The sequence below is a fragment of the Balearica regulorum genome, chromosome 10, assembly GCF_011004875.1.
Source record: "Balearica regulorum gibbericeps isolate bBalReg1 chromosome 10, bBalReg1.pri, whole genome shotgun sequence".
NCBI lineage: Eukaryota > Metazoa > Chordata > Aves > Gruiformes > Gruidae > Balearica > Balearica regulorum.
In genome coordinates this window covers 11,284,411-11,299,452 of record NC_046193.1, presented here as the reverse complement: position 1 = coordinate 11,299,452, position 15,042 = coordinate 11,284,411, and the positions used below count along the sequence as shown (strand labels likewise).

Here is a 15,042-nt window from a genome sequence, read left to right as displayed (position 1 = left end):
TGGCTTTCTGGGCCGCAAGTGCACATTGCCAGCTCATGTTGAGCTTTTCATCAACCAACACCAAGTCCTTCTCCTCAAGGCCGCTCTCAGTCCACTTTCTTCCCAGCCTGTATTTGTGCTTGGGACTGCCCCGAACCCATGTGCAGGAGTTGGCCTTGTTGAACTTCATAAGGTTCACACGGGCCAACCTCTCAAGCTTATCAAGGTCCCTCTGGATGCCATCCCTTCCCTCCAGCGTGTTGACCACACCACACAGCTTGGTGTCGTTGGCAGACTTGCTGAGGGTGCGCTCATTACCACCGTCCATGTCACTGACAAAGATGTTAAACAGCGCCGGTCCCAATACCAACCCCTGAGGAACACCACTCATCGCTGGTCTCCACTTAGACATTGAGCCATTGACTGCAACACTTTGAGTGTGACCATCCAGCCGATTCCTTATCCACCAAGCAGTGCATCCGTCAAATCCGTGTCTCTCCAATTTAGAGACGAGGATGTCATCTGGGACAGTATCAAATGTTTTGCACAAGTTCAGGTAGGTGATGTGAGTTGCTCTTCCCTTATCCACCAACTGTGTAAGCCCATCACAGAAGGCCACCAAATTTGTCAGGCACAATTTGCCCTTAGTGAAGCCATGTTGGCTGTCACCAATCACCTCCTTATTTTCCATGTGCCTGAGCATAGTTTTCAGGAGGATCTGCTCCATGATCTTGCCAGGCACAGAGGTGAGATTGACTGGTCTGTTGTTCCCCGGGTCTTCCTTCTTTCTTTTTTTAAAAAGGGGGTTATGTTTCCCTTTTTCCAGTCAGTGGGAACTTCACCAGACTGCCATGACTTCTCAAATATGATGGCTAGTGGTTTAGCAACTTCATCCATTAGTTCTCTCGGGACCCACAGATGTATCTCATCAGGTCCCATGGACTTGTGTACCTTGAGGTTCCTTAGATGGTCTTGAACCTAATCTTCTCCTACAGTGGGCAGTTTTTCATTCTCCCAGTCCCTGCCTTTGCCTTGTGCGACTTGGACAGTGTGGCTAGAGCGCTTGCTAGTGCTATATACAAAGGTGAGAAAAAAAGGTGATTTTTAAACCAATGTAGTACAACTTTCTGGATGAATATCTCAAAATTAATTTAAAACTGCTGTAGGTGGTGTTGGTTGCATTTCCAGGGCTTTAGATAGATGTTCACTGTGCAAGCAGCTGTGCTAGCTGAAATGTTACCTTACCCATAGCCTTCCCACCCAGGTGGTTCTTGTCTATCTCAGCTTGAAAAGATTATATCCATCACTGGGGTTGTGGGGTGGCAGCCTCTCCTGGGAGGTGGCAATGAGCACAGCAAGACCTTGGAGGGTGTGGATGGTCCACTGCAACCTGTAATTACAGCATGAAGCAACATTTAGGACTGATTTAAGCATGGTTGCATTGGCGTTCCTATGTGTTTAAGTTGTTTGTTAAATAAGATCTAAAGCAGTTTAAGTTTTCTTGAGAAGAACAGCCTATTGTCAGAGATGGCTTTAGTGCACCTTGAAGGTCGCTTAGGTTAACGCATTTTATTTTGCAGGATCAGGCTAGGAGAATGCATTGACCAGTGGCAGATCAGTTACTGCCAACTGTTTGTCTTGTGAGTAGAGGAATACCTCAGGCAGATTCATTTGGATGTTTTTATGCCAATACAATGAGGTCCAAGGGAGGCTACAACTGACATAATTTACATACCTGGAGTCAGAAGATGTTGAACACTGTATCCAAGAAAGACCTATTTTAACTTACTTTTGCTTACGAGGCTTTTGGGAATAAATTCATGTTTTGGCTAATCCATCTAGCTGGACACTACATCCAAAAAGGACAGCATTGTTCTTCTCATTCCTGCCCCATCTTGTCTCTTGTGTTGGATGCAACTAGTTGAGGAGCTGGATTTGCGTGGTGCTTGGGCAGACTCTGTTTTGGTGAGCTGGTTTCTGCTTGGATCACTGAACCAATGTAACTTTCAGAGAGGCTGCTCAGTAACTACACTCCGAGAGGGCGGGCAGGATTTTTGTGGCAGCCATCATTTAGAAGAGATGGAGCCTCTCATAACATTGGGCTCTCAGTTGCTTTTCTTACTTGGACTCTTTGAGATGAGCATTGCGTTGTCTTTAATTACTCTACATATCAGCAAAGCAGGTTAGTAGCATGTTCTAATGAACCAAATTATGCAAGAAAGCAGTGCAGTAGTATAGTGGCCAGGGTACACATGAGCAGACATAGCAGGCTAAGCAAAGAAGGTAAGTCTGAACTGAAATAACACACGGTGCTGCGCAGGGTGGAAAATCGCTGTAGGAGGCACGGCTGCAATTCACTTATCTGCATGGTCTGCAGTGATACTGGAAAAGCCATCTTTTGCTTCTTCTGTAATCTGTCACTGATCACTGCTGCCTGGAGTATGGGAAGTTTAATTTCCTGTGAATCATGGCGTCATTTGTGAAGTTTTAATCCTACATCTTTCTGAGCCTCTATTGACAAAATAGTTGAATAAGTCCGTCGTGGTATTCCTGCCTGCTTAGTTGTTGTTGGAAGTTGTCCTCTGTCCAGTGGTATCTCCATCAGCTTCGTGGTCACCTGCAGATTGGGCTGCTGTGGCATCCCAGGTTGGTGGATTGGAGATGTTGGTGGAAGAATTGCTTGAGTTAAAGATGAGCGTCTGATGTCAGGGGACTCCTGCCAGTCATTGTTCTGCTGCCTGTGTGGAAACAGGCTGAACTCTGCGGTTTTGCTATGTAACATTCTTATGTAGCCGGCCGAGTCGCCAACGTGATAAATGCAATTATTTTTTCCAATTGTTATTTTTGCCCAAAGCATGCAATTGACACTGAAGTCTGCTGGGCAGAATGGGAATGTAGTGGCTGCTCACATCCCCGCAGCAGCACAGCGATGTGAAAGCATGAATTGTGACGATGGGAAGCAAACGCTGCCCCGTGGCGTATGTCAGGGACAGGCACCCGTCTGTGCCTCCATCAGTCCCACCCTTGGGTGTCAGCGGTCGGGGGGGGGGGTAGCCTGCTTTCTTGGTGTCGTCAGAGGGGGAAGGATGGAGGTTTCTGGGGCAGTTGCAAACGTGATTTTTCAGTGGGAAGGTGGGAGGGAGCGGGGTTTGGTTATGCAATGCAGTCGAGGGAGCTGTATTGCACCACCTGGGAGGGGAGCAATGGCGCCAGAGCTGCTTCCCTCTCCTCTACGCCCACGGAGGCCAGCAGCCTCCCTGGCTCCCAACAGGAGCCTTTCCAAAGGGGAAAAAAGGGTTTGGGGCCTTCCCAGGGGAGGCAAGTCTTAACTGGGCCCTGAGGTCGCGAGGGAGGCACAGCTCTCTTGTAACGATGGGGATGAGATTGCTTTCAGAGTGGGGGATGATGTCCTGGGCTAATTTGGGCCATCTGCACCCGATGGGAAACCGGCACCACGGGGAGACCAGTGCTGTGGGCTCCCTGTGCCACGGCTTACTCAGCCGAGTAAAAGGACGGGCCAGCCGAGCTCCCACCATGGTGGTTAAAGTTTGTTTTAGCTGCCTTATCTAATCTCCCTCCTAACTTTTGCTGGGGGAAAGCGTTTATTGCTTATATCGTGTTACTCCATGAGCACTTGCTGGCTGTGGCTGTTTGCGTGTGTACATGTAGATGTGAGGACAGATAACTTCAGGCCTTGCAGTTTTATGGGTCAGTCAATCCAAACTGCTTCCACTGGCAGATGTGGGGATGTGCTGTGTTCGTTACCTGTGGGCCATGTGCTATCAGGGTGTAAATCAGCAAAACAGGGCTCTGTTTATACACATAAATTGCCCCAATCTGACAGCTTAATACCCTTTTGACTTTTTACCCTCTGCGGGGGAGAGCCTCAAATGTCTTACGGCACAGCTCACCCCAGGGATGACGGCAGAGCGGGGAAACCAGCCCCGCTATAAAAGGAGGGAGCATGCTTTGCTCCTGTGCGTCTTCAGGCTTGGCTGCGTAGCCACCAGCTCCCCGGAGGGGAAAGGCCCTTCCAACAGACCAGTCCAACAAGAAATTATCTGCTCACCCTTTGCTAAATTACTTGCTGGACAGCCAGTCACAGGGTCCCAAAAATGCCAGCTCCATCTGTTCCCCTACGGACATGATTCCCAGGCACGCAAGATCCCGGCTTGGTCACTGGGAGGGCAAACCCACCCGTCCGTCCCTCCCCTGCAGCACCTTGCGCAAGTCTCGATTTCATCTCTTTCGTGGGACACGAAGGTCATACAAGTGAATTTTCCCCGAGCAATCACAGCGTAAAACCAGCCAGGCTTCCTTTGGCTCCATCTGAGGGGTTTTGTTGCTCCAGGAGATGCTTTATTTTTTTCAGTAGATGAGAAGGTGTTTCCAGTGAGATAGCAGGGGGTTGAGGAGAGGGAAGTGCCAGGACATCACAGCAAAATGGATCATTGTAATATTTTAAGGAGTCTCCCAAATTTAAATGATGTGGGAGTGGGGTTAAGATTGTTGAAACCAAGACACACATTCCCCCCCACCATTTGAAATGTCCTTTTTCTTCTCTCTCTGCTGCCTCCTTCAGCAGCTTGGAGAACAGGAGCTCATTGCCACATTCAAACCTTTGATAGCTTCTTTGGTCCTAAATCCGGCTGCACTAAACTATCCTCAACCCAACCTGGAGAAGGAGAAACTCTCGTAATCAGAATTTTTCCTTGTGCTGGCACCGAGCAGCCCTGGCAGGGCTGTTAATTCACCCCATTGTGCTCTCCAAGCCCTCCTCCCCACCAGCACTTGAGCTCTGTAGGAGCACAGCAGCTCCAGGTTCACCTCCATGCTCCCACCCCAACGAGGAGCATCCCCATGCCCTTGCATGAGAAAGAGGTGACTGCAGCAGGCCTTTTCCAACCTGCTTTTAAAGTGCAAGGCTGAAAATTGATGCTGTAGGAGACTGACCTTGTGGGAGCGTCCTTCCCTCTGGCTGATCCCAGGTCAAACACTCTCAGTTTACAAGTCGCCAACTCCCACGGTAGCCAGGCCGCTCCTGCCTCTGCTCCTCCTCGCCCAAGCAGCAGGAAAGACCCCGCAGCTGGGACATTGCATGAAGAAGGTGGTGACACCAGGAGAAGGTGACCCCAGCTCCACTCCTGGCCCAGTAGTGCCCAAGAGGTGGCTTTGGTGCAGGAGGAGCTGAGGACCAGCTTGGGTGGCTGGAGACTTGGTTCTGGTGCCGATGCTACCCTGTGACTGCAGACACCTCATTTTACCTGGCTAGGACCACTTACCTTGAGGAGCCCACTCTATTTATTGGCATTTCTCAGAAAGAAGGGCTGTCAGTCGCCACGATTTTAAATTCTCGGCGCAGAGCAGCTCGGATGCCGCTGTTTCTACAGCCAACTTGGGGTGATTCAGTGAAGTGTGGCTTCCCGTGGAGAAACATATGAGGCAGCTCAAGGTTGGATGCTCTGGTGTTTAATATCAAGTGAACGCATGCTGCAGCATTTCTCTCAGCGTGGGCTCGGCTTTCTCTTGTCTACCCAGCCCCGGGAAGACTTGTGAGCAGTTAGTTTCTTTGCCCTTCTGGCAAACTTGGTTGAAATTGGTCAGTGAGTTCAGAAGTTTTATTAGGGAGAGACAGACAGACACACCCACAGCACAATCACAAAAGAGTTGCTTCTCTAGGAAACTAGGCTAAAAAAAAAAAAAAAAAAAAATTGTTTAAGTAAGGAAATACGTTTCTTGGAGACACTAGAGCAGGGGAGGTGGTAGGGAAAATGTGTGTTTATATAGCTGTTGACCCAATCTCCTCTTAAGCGTTAGTTTCTTGTTTTAAATCTCTTTATCCCTATTTATGCCCATTTTTATCATGTTAGCTATTATTTCTAATGACTTGCTTTGCCCTGTGGTGCCGCCTCCATCTCAGCAACCTCCCATTTTGCTGCAGGACTCCATGGACCACTTTGCTGAGATCAGCCCATCCAAACAATTTTACACATATAAACAATGAACCCACTGAGGGAGAGGGAGCGGCTGGGCCCCACGAAAGCAAGGCATAGATGTGAGCAAAATTAATTGGTGGCTCAAGCTCTCCTACAAAGCTCCCATTTCAGGATTTGCAAACTGGCTTTCTCTATCGGCTCCAAAGCATCAGAGCTGCAAATCCTGGGGCAGTAAAGGCCCTTTGGGTCTGAGCTGTCAGCCAAAAATTCAAGTGCCTGTGAGTTGTTCTAGTTTTGCCAAAAATGGGTGCAGCGGTCAGGTGTCCCTTTGATGGGCTCCTGTTTATTTACAAAGAGCCTGAAAGGTCCCGTTCCCCCCAAAGGTGGCAGGAAACAGGCAGGGACAGAATTTGGTACCTTGTTCTTCCTGTTAGGGCTGATCTCATGTGAGTAAACAGTGGGTGCGTGGTGAGCTGCAGTGAAGGTTTTGTCCTCCCAGTTTCCACCCCTGGATGCCTGTGCGGGTCTCCCTTTCACTTTTCTCCTGGCTGGTTCAATGCAGGAAATTAGGCTGATTAAAAACTAAAGGGGAAAAAACCTTTTTTTTTAAAAAAAAAAAAAAGAAAAAAAAAAGAAAAATGTGTTTCTTTAAAAACAGAAAAAAAAAATCATTTTAATTAGGTTTGAAAAATCTGCGGTAGAGTTGACAGGCGGGCTGACAGGGCTCCCTTTCACTGGATTGCCCAGCTCAGGGCTTTTCATCTTTCGTGCAGAATATTTTGACATTTGTGCTTTCTTGGCTCTGTTTGTAGAGCCCAGTGGAACCTGCAGCCTAATTAAATGTAACAATTCCTGAAAATGAGGGTTGTTATTTTTTTTCCTAAGGATAATAATAGAGGTTTTATTTAAAAAAGAGCTAATCTATTTACTCTAGGCTGCCTGCTTCCTGACCTGGCCTCAGCACCTGAGGGGACAGGAACAGAATGAATTAGGCAGGGGCTTAGTCACTGGAAAAGATGAGAGTGTTAGTGTGTGTGTGTGTATGTATGTGTGCGCACATGTGTCCTGCATGCTCCACTTGAAGACCTGAGAGGTAGAAGGTTAGGAGGCTGGGATTTTCCCTGGCAGCTGACTTTCTTCCCTTACTTGTGGTTCGGTGCTGGTTTTTAGCCAATGTCAGACCCAGCAGGCTCTGAAAGGGGCTGAAAGCAGCACTGCAGGGCTGCGTGGTCCTTCTCTGGCTGCTCCACCTCAGTCACCAGCCTGCAGGGGAGGGGAAGCCGGTGGCTTTGCAAACCTGGGGCCATGCAAGCCAGTGGGTAATGACTTTGTATTGAGAGCTGCATTAAACAAGGAGGTAAAGAAGGAAAATACGGGCCAGTATTGTTGGGGACTGGATGTGCCCAACTATGCACCAGTGATTTGCAGCTCTTGGTGCCCAGAGCTTTCCTTCCAGAGCTTTTACCTGCACCGTTTCATTTTGACCGTAGTGTAATTCCTGGTTGCTTGAGCACATCCCTGCATGACCAAATTCCAGCTGCCTGCTCATGCCTCTTGCTGTGGGTTCCCGGTGCTGTTGTGTCTCGGGTCTGGCAGCTGCCATTGCTGCACGGGGCTACGTTGCTCAGGCATCATTGCTCTTGGCTTCCTGTGCGTTGCTTAGCACTGAGAGCAGCTCTGGTGTCAGGGCAGGGAGTTCCTCTTTCATCTTGATGTGTGATGTGGTCTCCTAGGCTGATGTGGAGGTGATGCTGGCAGAGGCTGAGGAATGCTCCCTACCATCCCATGCACAGTGGATGGCTTCCCCATGCCGCTTTGTTTGGCATTGCTCATCAAATCACCTCAAAACTTCCCATCAGCTGATGTGCCTGTTACTCAGCCAAAAGCGACATGGTAGGACATAAGAGGTGCAAACCACTCGCAGACTTTCCCTCTCCCCCTTTCCTCCTGCACCTCCAGGGAGGTCCCCTCCAGCACCAGAAACCAAAGCTTGGGGGCTGCTTGCCCCGGGCTGGCTGTGGCCTGGCTGGCTAATGGTGCCCGGTGCCTTTCCCAGCCGGCAGCCTGATGGCAGCAATGAATCAGCAGCCGCTGGACTGGTCAAAGGCATTCCTCCACTTTAATCCTATTGACAGGGACTACTGCCTGGAACAGGAACTGCGGGGTGAGCCATGTCAACAGCAGATTCTTATTACAGATAATATTGATGGGGCCTTTACTTGAATAATGAAGGGAAGAGCCCTCTGCTTTGACGTTTGTCTCCAAAACCTAGAATTACTAAGAGTTTAACCATCGGAGGGGAGCTTAAGATAGTTGCATCTTAAAGGATCTGCTTTCTTGTCGCATTCAAGGCTGGGGAAAGGAGTTTAGCCCATACGCTGGGAGCTTCACGCTGACCTTTTCACTGCTCTTAATAAATGTTACAGTTAAATAAAGTCGGATGGATTTTTCTATCTACTATAGTGTGTTATCCACTTTCTGGAAAAAAAGGTAAAAACCCCAAATCCCTGTTTAATATCACTGTTACTCATTATCTTTGCTAGCTGCAGGGCGAAAGGCAAGGAGGAAGGGCAGGGGCAGGACAATTCAGGCTGTATTATCAGGGTAATTCCTGCCATTGCACATGATTCTGTGTGTCTGTACACGGGTGAATCAGGGCAGTTTAAATCGGTTGTGATCTTATGGCCAAAGCTCAAACCAGAATCAGCAGCTCTGGAAATGTTTGGGGAAAGTTTTGTTTGTTTGTTAATTTACCTATTTTCCACGCTTTAAAAACGGGTGGTGGGGGGACACCCCTCTGCTTGGGTCTATATTGCTTGGTTCCCTACAGGAGTGGAGACACCAGAGCTGCAGGGGAGAGGCTGCCTGGGAAGTCAAATGAGGGCAGAAAGCATCAGCGGTTCCAGGAAATAACCTGTCCTTGCACATTTCCTCATGTTTGGGCTTCAGTATTGTGATTGCAAGCTTGGTGATGAGAGAAGGTAAGGAAGGAAGATTGGGCTAAATAGTGGCATCCCCGTTCTTGGGTTTTAAATGTAACTAGGAACTCAAAGGTGTCCCTCTGAAGCCTTATTCTAGAGACATCTCTAAATGGTATTTGAACCTCTAGCTCCTATTGGGACAGATGAAGAAGAGAGCAGGCGAAGTTGGCTTTCAGCCACGTTTATACCTCCCAGATCCTAGAGCTGGCCCAGGACTGAACCAGCAGGTGGTTTAAGTTAGAGCAGCCACGGGGCTGCTCTAACTTAAGCCAGCTGGAATCTCTTCTGGGGCTGGTTCTACCAGCCAAGGTTTGCTGGATTACAGCAGGGCCCTGAAAGCCTCCAGCCCACCCCTGCATGGCCTATAAGAGAGGACCAGGGAGCAGATGACATGAAAATGTCAGGACAGTTCCCAGCTGGTGCTTTAGGACATCTTTAATTCCTTCACACCGCTGCAGAAAATTAGTATCTGGTCCAAAGGAGCCTGTTCTCATGGAATTTGTAGTCTGATTTTGAAGACGAAGACCCTAGGAGTTTTGGATTGCCCTTAAGTTTCAGAATTTTGGACTTTCTGACTTAAACTGTTAAATATTTTCCATACATAAACAGCAGCCACAAAATTTCAGGTTGGATGACTTGTGTTTTAGATATATTTTTTTTTTAAATGCCAAAACAAGACAGAAGTAAAGTAAAATCTCCAACTGGTCCAAAGCTACTTTCCTCATCTGAGTGCATCTCCTTCCTCTGACACAGGTTCCAGAGACAGGGATGAAGTGGCCTCTCTTGGTATGTTTCTTAAAAAAGCAAAGGAAAGACCCAGCAAGCACAGAAGTGCCCATCCTTGGAGTGGTGAACAATCCCTTAGAATGTGATGGCGTGCATGAGAAGGCAGGCCATGCTCACTCTGTGTGCACCCCCACCCCTCTGAGCATTGTTGGGCTTGCTGTCTGTATCTGTACACAGTGGTATAACCTCCCCAGGTCTACTGTTTTACCCAGAAAAGCCCATGGCTCATGTGGACACTTGTTTTCCTGGAAGGACAGACCCCTCAGGACCAACTTCTAGAGCATCTTGAAAACGCCACTAGGTTGCAAGCTGACTTGCCTTCTGGACAAGATTTATACAGAAACCCAGGTCTGCTCCTAACAATGGGTGACAATTAGCCGAGCTTGATGTCAGGAGCTGCGGTTACACACGGAGCCTTTCCCCGGAGGAACAGCTGGAGGGGCACCCCATGCTGGGCAGGAAGGGAACAGGCATGGGGCTGTGCTGTTGCCAACCCTTGGGCCACAGGTAGTAAAAAGCTTTGGAGAAAGAATCTGACCAGGCTGTGTGCCTGAAAAGGACTGTGAAAAAGTCCATGGATGAGTTCTTGCTCTGCAAGGTTTTCCAAACCAGTAGAGGTTTGCAGTGAGGAGGGAACAGGGATATTCCTTTGAGGCACTTATGCAGCAGGTAGATCCGTCCCAGCGCCCTGATTAGAAATGTCAATCCTCAGCATTTTAGTCTCAAACAGGCACCCATGAGATCCCACACATCGGGATCAGTGGTGGGTGTCCCTGCCCAGCTGCAGCATGGGTCAGCCCCAGCCTGGGAACATCCACACCAGGCATCCATCAGAGCCAGGGAGAAGCCCTGACCAGGCTGTGGGAGGTGGTGAGCATGAGCTCAGGAGATGGAGAGATCAAGCAGCTTCGAGTTGTCTTGAGCCTCTCAGAGTACTGCAGCTGTGGCCATGGCCAGACCATTTGTGGTCCCGCACTGGGATGGGTAAGCAGACCAGTATGTGGCTCCAAGCCCTCCATGTCCCAGGGAAATGCCATCCTCTCCTCATCCCCGTGTCGCTATGCTGGGAGCTGAAATCTGGCCAATGCAGGCCATTGGTGGTACGTATGGATTAGCTGACCTTTCATGTAACACACACACACACCCCCCACCCCCCACCCCGAAGATCTCAAAAATCAGTTGGGTCCTTCAGGTCACAAGGGATTTTTTTATAATCACCTCCTTTTAAAAAAAAAAAAAAAAGGTTATAAATATTGGCTCCCCCGTGCTTCCTTTTTGAGTTTGGGGGCACTTTAGGGTGTGCTGAACTTGTGTTTCTCAGCTTTTTTCTAGAATTTGGAGGCCTGTGAACGCCTTGTTCCTTTTTCTTCCCTTTTTAAAATGAAATCTGAGATTTTTGCATAATATATTGGAGCAAGAAGCTGGGGAGGGGGTGAAGAAAAACATCAAGTGCTGTGGGACTAAAATTGCAAGAGTTGGCAACACTGGTATTTTTTTGTTTTTCTTTCCTCTTTCCAGAGAAAAAGAAAACACCCCCTGTTTTGCTGAGCCCCAGCAGGGTGAACAGAGGGAAAAGGTGCTTCAGGGCAGGAAGAAACTGTGAAGAAATAGGTTTGCAAACTCCATTTATATTGGATCGTTTGAAAATTGTCCTGAGAGCTGCCTTCTGGGGACAACTATCCTGCCCTGTGCTCCCTCCTCAGAGATGTGTGTGGGGAGAAGCTGTGTGGGAGGCTCTCGGCTGGGACAGGACTCAGGTTGCAGTTGTCTCTGGTTCTGCTTGGGTCTCAGCAGCGCCAGCTCCGTGGGGAGGGCAAGGAGAGGCTGGGTGTGCAGAGGAAAGGCTCCAGGAAACCCTTCCTCTCTACAGGAGAAACGCCTTCTCCTGCAACAGGAGAGGTCTCAGTTGACCAGAACCAGTCCTGGCAGGCCGGGTGGAAAAGGACTGGCAATTGGTGCCGTTAGCCCCAGGCCCCCTTCCCTGACCATCATCTGAAAGTCATGGCAATGCTGCAGTGCCCCCATGCTCAAGGAAGACGTGCAGAAGGACCTGAGTCTGCGCTAGAGATGTGCATGGGATAGTGGTACCCAAACCCAGCTCTGGTGCTTGCAAGACTCCCGAGCCACTGGCAGCCACAGGAATCAATACATGGAGACTCGGCAAAGTAGGACGTTGTCCTTAAAGCATCGTGTCCCAAGGGATGTTGCCCCTGGGTGTAAGGATACTGGTGTGGATCTCCACTAACGCAACCACAGCCAGTATCTACTCCGGGCTGTTTAACAGCAGAAACAAATGCGTCTATCTCGCCTTGGCTGCACGTGGCATGCACAGGGGGACTGTTACTTATTAGCACTCGCAATCGTTGGCAAGAGCTGCTGGAACGGAGGTTGAGCTCCAACTGCTATTCCTGCCTGTCCTCCTTCACTTGTGCTCGTATCTTTCTCAGACTCCCTCCTTTTGGGTTGAAATTTTCCATGCTTTGTCTTAGCCCAGTGACACGTTTTTGCTGAAGGTATGAACTGAGCTGGTTGGAGTCCTCTTTGTGGAGCTCCTTGCTAATCTCTGCCCCATGGTGAATGTCCATCTTTCATGTCTGAGGAGGTGTCAGGCTGAAGAAAATCTTTAGAGGATGGATTCTGATTTATTTACTTGTTTATTTGCTTGAAAAAGTGACTTAAAAGTTTACATTTCGGTCAACTGGAACTTAAAAGGAAATCTTTCATTTAGATCTCCCCCAGTGGAAAACTGAACAGCTCTGGCAAAATTAAAGTTTTTCCATGGAACGCTCAGATTTTGTGAAAACTAGGCTTTCTATTGAAAAAATTATTTTGATCATTAGTTTTTGATCTGTTCTACTATTTAAGGATGATTCAAAAACATAAAGGCAAAAATCTCCACTTCCTACGTCTAATATATCAACTTTTTTTTAGCATGATTTCAATTCCATCTCCTTAGCGAGGAGGCTAGAAAAATTATTCAGCTTAAGGAAAAGCATTTTATCAGTTATAAAGTTGTGGAAATTTAAAATGGGTATCTTAGTGCAAGTATTGGATTTGCAGCTTGCCTTTCTTCCTATCTGGGTCGAGGACGCCAGACTTAAAAAACTGGTGTTAACTTAGTTAAGAGTATCTCTGGTAGGAGGCTTTAGGTTTGTTGGTGGGATTTTTTTAAGGGCAGCTGAAATACAGAAAAATCTGTTTAGAACTGAAGGATTAAAATTACCTCTGGGACCTGGGAGATCTCCATTCATGGTGATTCTGTAACAGCGATTCCAGGGTTGAATTTATCATTTGTGGGAGTCTTGCGGTTTAATACATGTTTTTCCCCTGGATTTTCAAACATAAAGATTGTTTTCCTTAGACAATCTTCTTTTTCTTAGGAAGTTAGGATAACCAAATACTAAGCTTAACTAATTAAATCTTTAAAAAAAAAGTTCCAGTCCAAGGATTAATGACATTACAAAATTAATACAAGGTCATTGTGCAAATGTAGAATCTTCTCTATTCCCTTCTCTACACCACTGTGATGGGGCAACTTCTTGAATGTTCAGAGACTGTCCCCATGAGTAGGTACCAATTTCGTACTTTCAGACATGCACGTACATGTACAAAATTGGTGTAGTCTATGCACTGAACACATGAAATAGTTCCTTGAATGCACAATGTGTTCAAAATGGCCAATTTGCAAAATACCCAGAATGCATCACGGTGGATGACTTGATTTGAAATGTTAGAATAGGTGATAAGAAAGTCATGCTATAGAATCATTTATATATATTTCAAACAACTATCACTTAAAGGGGAAAAAAAATCTTTATAATTAACACGACAGATAAGACCAATTGTGACACTTTAAATATGATGTATTTGATTCTGAAGTAGAGTCTAAGATGCTGGCGATGTGCTTAAGAGAGGAAAAAAATACGTGCTCAGAATTGAAAATTAAGACATATTATAGATCATCTTTAAAAGCTGAGCAACCTCACAGAACTCCCCCGTTCCTAATGGCCTTCAGCACAGAGCCTTGTAGGAAATGGGAGGGGGGCTAATTAAAAGAGAGCTAACAAAAGGGAGGCCCTACAAGGGAAGGTTTAACTAGGGCTTCTTTTCCATGCCAATATCCATGCGAGGAGAAGACATCTAAAGATCTAGCCATGGTGTAACTAACTCTCAAGGAAAGCTACCTCCTTGCAGATTTTAAAATAAAACGCAGGGCCGATGATGGTTTAGATGTTAGATATGATGGCTTAGATATAGGATATTATATTGGTCATTGGATGGAGACTTGCTAGCCAGTTCAGTCAATAGTTTGCTTAGTTTTTGGATGTGTGATCCTAGGACCTGTGTTGGGCTAAGTTCCTATGCCTCCTCTGAAGATACATGGGCAGGAGCTAGAGGCGGACGGTTGTACGGCAGAAGGGGAGAATGGGTATTTCCCACCAGCACTTTTATCTGCAGAGCCCATTACCAGGATGAATTAAAAAATACTGATTTCTGCAGCACTGTCTTCTCATTTCTTAGCTGTTGCTCAGGCAAAGCTGTTATTAATTCAGGAGGAGTCTGCCTGAGCAAGAACCCTCCAGAGTCCAAAATATTTTGCAGAGAGTAAATATAAGAATTATTCACCTACCACAGAACAGCATCAGCCTCTGGGTGGAATGCAGGAGCTGTTTAACAGTGCGCAGAAACGTTTCCCCGCAGGTTTGGACGGGAGTTGAAGGTTTGTGTATGCCCAATTGAAACTACAGCTGAAAGTGATAAGATGGGCTCCATCCCTTGCCTTGGTACAGGATGGGCTCGGAGGGTCGAGCACCACCTAACCGAGTACCACACCGCTTCCTCTAGGATGCTGGGAGACTTTTCTGGAGCTCGCCCATCTGACCCAGTCCTCCGCATGAGATCTGGCAAGATAATCGCTCCAAGCGTCTGGGTAAGTACTGTAAAATGCTTCAAATAAATGAATAGAAATCATCTGCTTCATAAATGCCAAGGGCTTTCAACATGTCGTTTCTTGGTAAACAAAGAATTTCAGCACGACAATATCTTAGGATGTTATTGGCTGTATTTGTTCCCTCGTGCATATTGAAGTGAATGTGAGCAGAGTCGCACAACTATACTTTACGTCCTCCTTCGGCTCGGAGGTTTTCTCCCTGCCACAGTGTAGAGGAAGGGGCTGCTCTGGCTGCCCCGGACATATTCATTTGCCCCTAGTCCCCAAAACTCTTATTTCTGTGATGATGAAGGGCAGGTGGAAGTTCTGCTTGTGCTCAGTTTTGCACAAAGTGCTATATACTATGATTAGAAAAAAAAAGTTGGGTTTTTTTTTTTTGCGGACATTAGAATGCAATAAAAATATGTGT

General features: G+C 47.3%; 1 long non-coding RNA gene across 2 annotated transcripts; it reads left to right on the top strand.

Moving 5' to 3' along the window:
• The first annotated feature begins 275 nt into the window (after positions 1-275).
• Positions 276-14,588, top strand: LOC142603213 (uncharacterized). Of its 2 annotated transcripts, XR_012837104.1 has the most exons (4): positions 276-535; positions 8,746-8,896; positions 11,201-11,293; positions 14,473-14,588. It is a non-coding gene; the product is annotated as an uncharacterized LOC142603213 (long non-coding RNA). The 2 variants fall into 2 exon arrangements; XR_012837103.1 differs by lacking the exon at positions 276-535 and having other exon boundaries at positions 8,110-8,896.
• Positions 14,589-15,042: the final 454 nt, after the last annotated feature.